The sequence below is a fragment of the Ambystoma mexicanum genome, chromosome 4p (assembly GCF_040938575.1).
Source record: "Ambystoma mexicanum isolate Mex_15411 chromosome 4p, UKY_AmexF1_1, whole genome shotgun sequence".
NCBI classification, from domain to species: Eukaryota; Metazoa; Chordata; class Amphibia; order Caudata; family Ambystomatidae; genus Ambystoma; species Ambystoma mexicanum.
Window position 1 is genome coordinate 1,010,358,355 of NC_090927.1, and position 12,481 is coordinate 1,010,370,835.

At 44.6% G+C, this 12,481-nt stretch overlaps 1 long non-coding RNA gene across 2 annotated transcripts in view; it reads right to left on the bottom strand.

The window, feature by feature from the left end:
• The window catches only part of LOC138453595 (uncharacterized), a 767,559-nt gene that overhangs the window by 720,054 nt on the left and 35,024 nt on the right, over window positions 1–12,481 (bottom strand). The window lies entirely within an intron of this gene.

A 12,481-nucleotide genomic window follows, 5' to 3' on the forward strand; every position in this document is an offset into this window, starting at 1 on the left:
CCACAGCAGGAATCGTGAAGTAAGGCTTATACCACAGCAAGAATCATGGAGTAAGGGCTTATACCACAGCAGGAATTGTGGAGTAAGGCTTATACCACAGCAGGAATCGTGGAGTAAGGGCTTATACCACAGTAGGAATTGTGGAGTAAGGGCTTATACCACAGCAGGAATTGTGGAGAAAGGGCTTATACCACAGCAGGAATCGTGGAGTAAGGCTTATACCACAGTAGGAATTGTGGAGTAAGGGCTTATACCACAGCAGGTATCGTGGAGCAAGGGCTTATACCACAACAGGAATCGTGGAGTAAGGCTTATACCACAGCAGGAATCATGGAGTAAGGGCTTATACCACAGCAGGAATCGTGGAGTAAGGCTTATACCACAGCAGGATTTGTGGAGTAAGGGCTTATACCACAGAAGGAATCATGCAGTAAGGGTTTATACCACAGCAGGAATCGTGGAGTAGGGGCTTATCCCAAAGTAGGAATCATGGAGTAAGGGCTTATACCACAGCAGGAATCGTGGCATAAGGGCTTATACCACATCAGGAATCGTGGAGTAAGGCTGTATACCACAGCAGGAATTGTGGAGTAAGGCTTATGCCACAGCAGGAATAGTGGAGTAAGGGCCTATACCACAGCAGGAATCATGGAGTAAGGGCTTATACCACAGCAGGAATCATGGACTAAAGCCCTATACCACAGCAGGAATTGTGGAGTATGGGCCTATACCACAGCAGGAATGGTGGAGTAAGGGCCTATACCACAGCAGGAATGGTGGAGCAAGGGCTTATACCACAGCAGGAATCGTGGAGTAAGGGCGTATATCACAGCAGGAATCGTGGAATAAGGCTTATGCCACAGCAGGAATCGTGGGTAAGGGCTTATACCACAACAGGAATCTTGGAGTAAGGCTTATACCACAGCAGGAATCGTGGAGTAAGGGCTTATCCCAAAGAAGGAATCATGGAGTAGAGTTTATACCACAGTAGGAATCATGGCATAAAGGCTTATACCACAGCAGGAATCGTGGAGTAAGGCTTATACCACAGCAGGAATCGTGGAGTAAGGGCTTATACCACAGCAGGAATCCTGGAGTAAGGGCGTATATCACAGCAGGAATTGTGGAATAAGGCTTATGCCACAGCAGGAATCGTGGAGTACGGGCCTATACCACAGCAGGAATGGTGGAGTAAGGGCCTATACCACAGCAGGAATGGTGCAATAAGGACTTATACCACAGCAGGAATCGTGGAGTAAGGGTGTATACCACAGCAGGAATTATGGACTAAGGCTTATGCCACAGCAGGAATCGTAGAGTAAGGGCTTTTACCAAAGTAGGAATCATGGAGTAGGGCTTATACCACAGTAGGAATCATGCAGTAAGGGCTTATACCACAACAAGAATCGTGGAGTAAGGGCTTATACCAAAGTAGGAATCATGAACTAAGGGCTTATACCACATGAGGTATCGTGGAGTAAGGGCTTATACCACAGCAGGAATCGTGAAGTAAGGCTTATACCACAGCAAGAATCATGGAGTAAGGGCTTATACCACAGCAGGAATTGTGGAGTAAGGCTTATACCACAGCAGGAATCGTGGAGTAAGGGCTTATACCACAGCAGGAATCGTGGCGTAAGGCTTATACCACAGTAGGAATTGTGGAGTAAGGGCTTCTACCACAGCAGGAATTGTGGAGAAAGGGCTTATACCACAGCAGGAATCGTGGAGTAAGGCTTATACCACAGCAGGAATTGTGGAGTAAGGGCTTATACCACAGCAGGAATCATGCAGTAAGGGCTTATACCAAAGTAGGAATCATGGAATAGGGCTTCTACCACAGACGGAATCATGGAATAAGGGCTTATACCACAGCAGGAATCGTGGAGTAAGGGCTTACACCACAGCAGTAATTGTGGAGTAAGGGCTTATACCACACCAGGAATCATGCAGTAAGGGCTTATACCACAGCAGGAATCATGGAGTAAGGGCTTATACCAAAGTAGGAATCATGGACTAAGGGCTTATACCACAGTAGGAATCGTGACATAAGGGCTTATACCACAGCAGGAATCGTGGAGTAAGGCGTATACCACAGCAGGAATCGTGAGGTAAGGGCTTATACCACAGCAGGAATTGTGGAGTAAGGCTTATGCCACAGCAGGAATTGTGGAGTAAAGGTCTATACCACAGCAGGAATCGTGGAGTAAGGGTTTATAGCACAGCAGGAATCGTGGAGTAAGGGCTTATACCACTGCAGGAATCGTGGAGTAAGGCTTATACCACAACAGGAATCATGGAGTAAGGCTTATACCACAGCAGGAATCGTGGAGTAAGGGCTTACCAAAGTAGGAATCATGGAGTAGAGCTTATACCACAGTAGGAATCATGGCATAAGGGCTTATACCACCGCAGGAATCGTGGAGTAAGGCTTATACCACAGCAGGAATTGTGGAGTAAGGGCTTATACCACAGCAGGAATTGTGGAGTAAGGCTTATACCACAGCAGGAATCGTGGAGTAAGGGCTTATACCACAGCAGGAATCATGCAGTAAGGGCTTATACCAAAGTAGGAATCGTGGACTAAGGGCTTATACCAAAGTAGGAATCATGGACTAAGGGCTTATACCACAGCAGGAATCGTGGAGTAAGGGCTTATACCACACCAGGAATCATGCAGTAAGGGCTTATACCACAGCAGGAATCGTGGAGTAAGGGCTTATACCAAAGTAGGAATCATGGACTAAGGGCTTATACCACAGTAGGAATCGTGACATAAGGGCCTATACCACAGCAGGAATCGTGGAGGAAGGGCCTATACCACAGCCGGAATGGTGGAGTTAGGGCTTTTAGCACAGCAGCAATTGTGGAGTAAGGGTGTATACCACAGCAGGAATCGTGAAGTAAGGGCTTATACCACAGCAGGAATCGTGGAGTAAGGGCTTATACCACAACAGGAATCATGGAGTAAGGCTTATACCACAGCAGGAATCGTGGAGTAAGGGCTTACCAAAGTAGGAATCATGGAGTAGAGCTTATACCACAGTAGGAATCATGGCATAAGGGCTTATACCACAGCAGGAATCGTGGAGTAAGGCTTATACCACAGTAGGAATTGTGGAGTAAGGGCTTATACCACAGCAGGAATTGTGGAGAAAGGGCTTATACCACAGCAGGAATTGTGGAGTAAGGCTTATACCACAGCAGGAATCGTGGAGTAAGGGCTTATACCACAGCAGGAATCATGCAGTAAGGGCTTATACCAAAGTAGGAATCATGGAGTAGGGCTTCTACCACAGATGGAATCATGGAATAAGGGCTTATACCACAGCAGGAATCGTGGAGTAAGGGCTTATAACACAGCAGGAATCGTGGAGTAAGGGCTTATACCACACCAGGAATCATGCAGTAAGGGCTTATACCACAGCAGGAATCATGGAGTAAGGGCTTATACCAAAGTAGGAATCGTGGACTAAGGGCTTATACCACAGTAGGAACCGTGACATAAGGGCTTATACCACAGCAGGAATCGTGGAGTAAGGCGTATACCACAGCAGGAATCGTGGAGTAAGGGCTTATACCACAGCAGGAATCGTGGAGTAAGGGCTTATACCACAGCAGGAATCATGCAGTAAGGGCTTATACCAAAGTAGGAATCGTGGAGTAAGGGCTTATACCAAAGTAGGAATCATGGACTAAGGGCTTATACCACAGCAGGAATCGTGGAGTAAGGGCTTATACCACACCAGGAATCATGCAGTAAGGGCTTATACCACAGCAGGAATCGTGGAGTAAGGGCATATACCAAAGTAGGAATCATGGACTAAGGGCTTATACCACAGTAGGAATCGTGACATAAGGGCCTATACCACAGCAGGAATCGTGGAGGAAGGACCTATACCACAGCCGGAATGGTGGAGTAAGGGCTTTTAGCACAGCAGCAATTGTGGAGTAAGGGTGTATACCACAGCAGGAATCGTGGAGTAAGGGCTTATACCACAGCAGGAATCGTGGAGTAAGGGCTTATACCACAACAGGAATCATGGAGTAAGGCTTATACCACAGCAGGAATCGTGGAGTAAGGGCTTACCAAAGTAGGAATCATGGAGTAGAGCTTATACCACAGTAGGAATCATGGCATAAGGGCTTATACCACAGCAGGAATCGTGGAGTAAGGCTTATACCACAGTAGGAATTGTGGAGTAAGGGCTTATACCACAGCAGGAATTGTGGAGAAAGGGCTTATACCACAGCAGGAATTGTGGAGTAAGGCTTATACCACAGCAGGAATCGTGGAGTAAGGGCTTATACCACAGCAGGAATCATGCAGTAAGGGCTTATACCAAAGTAGGAATCATGGAGTAGGGCTTCTACCACAGATGGAATCATGGAATAAGGGCTTATACCACAGCAGGAATCGTGGAGTAAGGGCTTACACCACAGCAAGAATCGTGGAGTAAGGGCTTATACCACACCAGGAATCATGCAGTAAGGGCTTATACCACAGCAGGAATCATGGAGTAAGGGCTTATACCAAAGTAGGAATCGTGGACTAAGGGCTTATACCACAGTAGGAACCGTGACATAAGGGCTTATACCACAGCAGGAATCGTGGAGTAAGGCGTATACCACAGCAGGAATCGTGGAGTAAGGGCTTATACCACAGCAGGAATCGTGGAGTAAGGCTTATACCACAGCAGGAATCGTGGAGTAAGGGCTTATACCACATCCGGAATCATGGAGTAAGGGCCTATACCACAGCAGAAATCATGCAGTAAAGGCTTGTACCACAGCAGGAATCGTGAAATAAGGGCTTATGCAGGAAGAGGAATAGAAGATAGTTACTAGACTAAAAGCAAGTCAGGGTGATTCAAAGGATCACACACATGGGCGGTGTCATAGGGCTCTGCAGAGGAAGAACAGGTGTGGGGTACTTGCAGGAATATGAGGTAGTGAGGAGGGTACTATGGGCCTTCAGTTACACATCTGTGTTGAAGAAAGTGATATAAACGCATTCCGACTCCGGAACTCTCGCGCCCCCCCCTCCTGCTTGAGCAGTGCCTACAAAGAACCCTGGAGATTTCCTGGTGGGCCTCTACACCATGGGCCTCTTTAGTGTGGCTGCCAGGGTTTTCTGCCCCCCTATCCTATCTCCCAGTCACTTCACCCTCACCAACCCATCTCTCCTCATCCCCAACATCCCTTTGAAGCAAAAACTGTCCTGTATATCATTCCTCACTGTTAATAAATGTATTGTGTACGTTCATTGTTATGTTCAACTACTTTTAAATCTCTGTGTGGGGACAAATGTGCTCTAAAATACACTATTTTGACCCACCTTAAGACATTTCCTTGGGTGAATAAAGCCCAGAACATGCTGGGTGTTCGGCCTGCTTGCTACATCCGTTTACACAGTGAAATATGGGACCACTCTGTAAAACATTTCAAAGACCACCTTTGGTCCCCAGTCCACTCCTGCCCTTGAGATACATAAAAGATGACTATCAATTTGCATTCAAAATGACCCTTCACTTTTTAGTTGACTTCATCAGTAATTCTGGTTCATGTTTTTACAGGTGTTTTTTAGCAACAGGAAGCCATCTCAGTGGTCTTAGTGCTCTCTATAAGACATATAAAACATAACATCAAGCTGGGTGGCATACATGAAGTTGCTCGGTAGTGGATACAAGTGCCCGGCATGTATTTGAAAGGGAATGCCGTCTATTTTGACACAAGAGAGAGTGAAGTAGGGTTAGGTGAGCAGTTAGAGCCTGTGAACGTGGCTTAGTGTTGGCCAGTAGAATTGATGATTGTGGGGAGTTGGGGTGGTTTTAGTGTTAATCAGGGGCATTGGGGGCTTGTTAGGAGAGGAGTGGTTTTAGTTGTTTACTTCAAGTGTGTAGATTGTGAGCTGCTTCGTTGTAAGGGGACAAAGAGTACCAGAAAGGAACGGATGATTATGAAACGAAGCCTACATTATTATGGGGGAAAATATTTTCTGATTGAGGAGGTTATGTAGTGCAGTTGTGTTGGTGAGGATGGATCTAGAATACGATTCAGTGAATTTTATCTGAGATTTGGCGGGGAGTCAACAATGTATGTGAGGAGTGGCATAGACATGGTCTCTCCTACTCAGGTCTGCTACGCCGTTGGCTGCAGTGTTTTGGACTGAATGAAAGATCAGAAGGTTTGGGAGCCTGATGTCGAGATATTCAGATTTGTAGTAGTGCCGTCTAGAGAGCATCAGGGCTTAAGTGGATGATCTGAACTGTTTGGAGGTTTCTCAGCAGCTTTGTGGTGTCAAAGCAGCGGTAGTAGTTTGCCTGGTTTGGGGTAATTCATGGTAAATGAGATTTGGAAAGTCTGGTAGTCTTATTTTGTTGGTATGGCAGTAAGGTGAGCCGGTCATAAGCTGTCGTTGGAATCTTACTGTTTGAAGCAGTTATTAGAATTGTTGTGGCACAGCAATTTTTTACAGACATCTTCTGGATGGCGTTTAGAGCCGGGCGGCGGCCAGCATCGGGCTTCTGAGCCTTCATTTGAAAGAAGAGGGGTGTTTTTTCTGCATGTTGGCCAAATGAGACAATGGGTTCTGCAAGAAAGGCATGCTATCAAACAGTGAAGACAGACACAAGTGATCACAGTTCAAGGGTGTTTATTGAACTTCAAATGGGTTGGTTGAATGCCTATCTAAACCTAAATCTAAGGATGGGAACAAGCTACGACCATCAAATAATAAGACAGTCCTGTGTCTCTCCCCCGTCCACCCCTTTGCCTCCTATGGCCTCCCACCCCCCTTATTCCTTTCTCTCCTCCTTTTCCCCTACCACACCTGATGAGGTCACCAGAGTGGTCTGCTCCATGATGGTCTCCTCCAAACAGGTTTCCCCTTGCTCCTCCTGAACCATTAAGGACAATATTGGCTCTCTCGCCCCTGCACTTGCTGATTTCTGCAACCACTCATTTGCCACTGGTTCTTTCCCCTCGTCCCTCAGGCACTCCCTTGTGCTCCCCCTCCTGAAAAACCCTTCAGCAGACCCCACTTGTCCAGCCAACTACTGCCCTATATCTATCAACCCCTTCATCGGGAAACTCCTGGACAAGCTGGCCTTCCCCCAACTTATCTCACACTGAACTTATTGGTTGCCTCCATGACCACTAATCTGGATTCCGAGCATCCAGAGGCACGGACACTGCTCTTCTGAACACCTTGAGGAACTGCTTGCATCTCTGGATTCCAACTCTCCAGCTATCCTCATTCTACTTGACCTCTCCTCTGCTTTTGATACAGTCAACTACTCCATCCTCATAACACGGCTCCATGATACCCTGGGGATCTCAGAGCAGGCACTGGACTGGCTGATCTCCTTCCTCTGTGACTGTCCTTCCCAGGTTATTCTGCTCACTTTCTCCTCCCCTACATTTTGCTCCACCTGTGGTGTCCCCCGGGGCTCCAACCTCTCTCCCTGACTCTTTAACACTTACCTTGCTCCACTGGCACACCTCATTTCCCCCTTTTCTCCTAACTTCCAGTGTTATGCAGAAGACACAAAACACTTCTTCAAACTTCCATCTGACTCTCTCCTTGCCTCTTCCATCATTCCAGACTGCCTATCTGACATCCAGTCCTGGTGCACTTCCAACAATCTCTGCCTTAACACCAGTAAGACTGAGATCCTTCCTATTGGAACACCTGCTCCCTCTTTCTTCCCCTCACTCTGGCCATCCTCTATGGGCTCTACCCCATCTCCTTCATCCGAAGCCAAAAACCTTGGAGTCATCTTCAACTCCTCTCTTTCCTTCCTCCCTCACATTCAGGACCATGCCAAGAAATCCCATTTTCAACTCTTCCTTCTCAAAAGAATTCTCCCTTTTCCCACTTTACCCCTAGAAACTCAATGTCTCCAGAGCTCTGGTTCTCGCTAGCCTTGAGTACTGCAATAGCCTTTTTCCTGAATCTACGCTCTTCCTCTTTAAGACGCCTCCAGCTAATCCAGAATAGGGCAGCAAGACTTATCCTTGGCCTCAAGCCCAGGGACCGCATCTCTCCAGCCCTAAAAACTCTCCACTGGCTCACGGTTGCTGCAAGGATCAATTTTAAATCCTGTGGTATATAGTTGTAGGTAGAGGGCATGTGGTTGTGTGCTTTGCCCACTTCAATAAATATAAAAGGGGCTGAGCTGTGCTGCGAATGTCAAAGATTAGGAATACCACTAGCACCTAATAGTGCAGAGAAACTGTTTGAAGTATGACAAGCACCATACAGGGATTGAGCCCATTTGATTAGGTTACACACTTCATCAATATGCTTAATGGCAAGACAGCATAATTTTAGCCGCTGTATCACACCTATTGACCTCAGCTTCTCTCAGTGCATCTACCTAGCGCCAGTACTTCAGAATGGAAGACTTTGTCTTGAGAATAATCTCTACAATAAGCACCTTGACCCAAACCCGCATCTAGGATTTGGTCCTAGAGTTAGTTGAAGATTCCCTTGATAACGACGAACATCAAAACACTGTGCATCAATAAAGAAGAGTGAAGATAGACTTTGACTGTATTCACATATGTGAACTAAGAGGTACTGACCTCACAGACTGCGCTCAAACAAACTTCTGTAAGACATAATTTCACCGTGCTGATGATTAGCATTGGTTTTATTCAAAAAAGATAAAAGGAATCTTAATGCAACACAAATAGGTATATTCCTTGTTGGTAATCAAACATATATATGGTTAGATGAACATCTGAAGGTATTGGTACCACATATAAATCAATCATGAAACGAAAGAGTAATTCTGATCACATCCGTATACAACAGTATTAAATTCATACTTCATATAATTTGTGAATAAGAGTCATTATTTCTAACAACGACACGCCAACATGTGTTTTAACCTAACAAGGTCATCCTCAGGGCGTAAAAAAGCTAAATGCGACCTACAATTATACTTTGAAGTGTGTATGTGTTTCTTTTTAACACCTCCTGTAACGGAAGAAGGAAAGGAGAAAAAACAAGAGGGAGAGAGAAAACAAAACAAAAAGAAACAAAGTCAAATAGGTGTGGTCTTTAAGATCAATGTACACATCATAGAATGCATATTGACAGAAATTACATGACCCATGTGCATCTAACCATATATATGTTTGATTACCAACAAGGAATATACCTATTTGTGTTGCCTTAAGATTCCTTTTATCTCTTTTGAATAAAACCAATACTAATCATCAGCACGGTGAAATAATGTCTTACAGAACTTCGTTTGAGCGCAGTCTGTGAGGTCAGTACCTCTTAGTTCATGTATGTATTATAGGTGATAGTGGAAGATCACCTATTTACCACACGGCTGCAGCTTTTCTCTAATTACGTTGCACATCAAATTTAATATATATCAGGTGTGTGCACTCCCAGTATAGGGTTTTGTTTCCACAACAACTCATGTATTCACATATGATTGTGCTTTTTGAATTTCTTAGAATTTGAGTGCCACGGGCAGTAGCGCGAGGAGCGTGTCATACTTCAAACAGTCAATTTTAAATCCCTCTGCATCATCCATAAGACTGTGTGGGGCCAAGGGACCATGCTACCTACAACTTGCTCCTACTAAATACTCTCCCTCTAGTTCTTTATGCTCCTCCGGTACCAACTCTGTGTGTCAAGCACTTCGCTAAACGGAGGGCTGGGGGCCGATCTGGTCCCACAGTGGGCTCCCTCTTATAAAACAGCCTCCCCCTTCCTCTCCGTCTTGAGCCGGATCATCTCAAATTCTGGAAGCTTCTCAAGACTTTCATTTTCACCTCCTCCCTCCTCTGCTAATCCCACAATTGCTGAGATTGGTGACCAGGGCCCTTAGGTGTCCTCCTGGGCCCTGGCCTCCCACGGCCAATCACCTTCAGCCTTACCTATTTATTGGCAGCTGAACACTCCCTAGCACTTCCTCCACTTGGCACTTATATGTGCCGCTCACGCACGAGCACTGGCACTTCTAGCACATACCCCCCACTCCCTCTTCCCCTCTCTTCTCTCTGCACTTGCACGTTCTGAATGCTCACAAGGCCTAGTACGTCCATCTTTATCCTTCAGTGTTTTAACAGATTTTTTAATCCTATGTTCCCTCCCTGTTGCCCTGTGGGTGGGTGTTTTGAAACACTATTTACATCCTGTATAAGTGCCTTACAAATGCAGAATAATAAATAAATAAATATAAAATGTTTCTGTTTAGGAGCATTTTCATGAAAGTAAAAAAATGCATACGTGTAACTTTTTTGTAAAAGAAAGGAAAAACAGATTGAAAAGATGTGTACAACATTTTTAAATGGCACTTGGTGTATGGAAGTTTTATATGTTGGTAGTACATGAATACTGGCCAACATGACCCATTCCAATCTATAGTTGCTTATCAAGTCTTACTTTTTTCTCTGCATTCTGTGACTTGTAATACCACTTCTCCCATTACGCAAATCGAACTATAAGTCCCAGAATGCAAACAATAAACAGGACTGCACTGTAAGATTTGAAAGTGTGACATTTATATGGAATTAAAAATGGAAAATGTTGTGCGTTTAAAAATGTTTCTTTTTAGGAGCATTTTCATTAAAGTTAAGAAATGCGTGTATACATTTATAACATCAAACAGCAGTGTGTGTAACTTCCTTGTAAAAAAATGTTTCAGGGCCTTGGTCAGAAAGGGCAAGGTTGCTTCCTTCCTTGTCACCCTCTCTGTTCATGCCGTTTTTCTCCTCCTCTTGAACTGCCGTGCCCGGATAGCTGTCTCACCGTGCAAACTGCCTTTCTCGTTCAGTGCTCTCGTGCTCCACCTTTTATCCCTGTGGGGAAGGGAAAGGGCCTTCAGGTGTGTGTGATTCTGGTCAATGTCAGGTAAACGGCTCTGGTGTTAGTCCATTGTCTTTCGAGTTGTTGCGAAAGTGTTCATGTCGGAAAGGGGAGGGGCAGTGTTTTTCAATGTTCTACGTGGTAGGATGGGGAAAAGGTGTTGAAAGAAGGGAGATATCGCGTCTCATCTGTCAGTGTACCACTCCCACTCCCCAAGGACCCCCATCCAGGTGATCGTCTTTCACTGGTTCACCCCCAGGAACTAGATCCAATAGCGATAGTAGTGCCCTAGCCACCTGGATGACAGATCCCCGGGACTAGCTAGGGAGACACCCTCTGGTTTCTCACAGCAGCCACACTGGACGAGGACATTCATTAGCCAGCCTTTCATGAATTGCTTGCAAAAGCACATTCCAACACATCAAAATTTTAGCAACACACCATTACGCTATACGGAATCTTGTGCATAGAGTATACTACGCAAGAACTGCTCAATTTAAATAACATTCTCCTACATGGAACAGCCAAAGAACTCCTACGAGAAAACAGAGTATATGCGACGTAAATATTTTGGAACACAAGTTGACTTAGAACATTCAGTAATTTCAGAAAACATTAGTGAAAGCCTCACAAACACCAACCTCCTAACAAGCACATACAAAAATGAAATAGCTAAGTTTAAAAAAACATCTGCTGAAATGACAGACAAAGTATGTGTCTGTTATCGCAGAACATTTTATGAAAAGAGCACACAAATAGTAGATATGGCCTACAAAATAGAGAACAACGCGGAAGCCCAATGGTTCGAATTAGCTTTATATCTAAAAGTAGAAAATAAATACAAAAAAACGGACCCCTCAATAGTTTGCACATGCCGCCATACATAGCTTGACAATAACCAAATCAAATGCCATCATGTGCTGTCACTGATAACTTAGAAACATTCACACTTCCAAGGGCTCTCCAACAACTTAACTTGTATGAGAGCATTATATCCAAACAGTACACCCATTTCAAGCTATACTATGCCTTCAACCGAAAACTGCCAATTGCCTCCATCTGAGTTACTAAAAGGCATATGTGGCAACGCAGTATATTTGCCATTAGATCGTAAAGAAAATGTAGAAACTCTTGTGGGTACAACGGCCAATAAAGCAATCTTTAATTGTACTAGTTAATGGTGTACCAACAAAAGACAAAAATAAGTGGCACCAACTCGTCAACTTAAAATTAGGCAAGCACTACAATATCTGAAAGAAAACAATGAATACTACAAAGATATAAACATAGAGGAAAACCTAAGAGAAACCACCCAAATAATTCAAGATTCACCAGCAACTGGCCAATTTGAACATGTAGATCCTGCTACTGTAGCCAACATTTTAGACCAGTATACAATTTATCCACTACACTCTAAAGACACAATTGAACATACATTAGATCATATCAAATGCATCAAGCCAAAGGATCCCCAATGAGCATATGCGAAAAAAGTGTAGAGGCACGTTCTTTTCCTCTACTCTTTCCTACAGTAAAAGGAGGAAGATATGATGAACGATCCACACAAATTACTGCATCAGAATATCGCTCTTTCAGAATGTATTCTGAAGACCCCAGATTCAGACAAAATATAGAATACATTTTCCA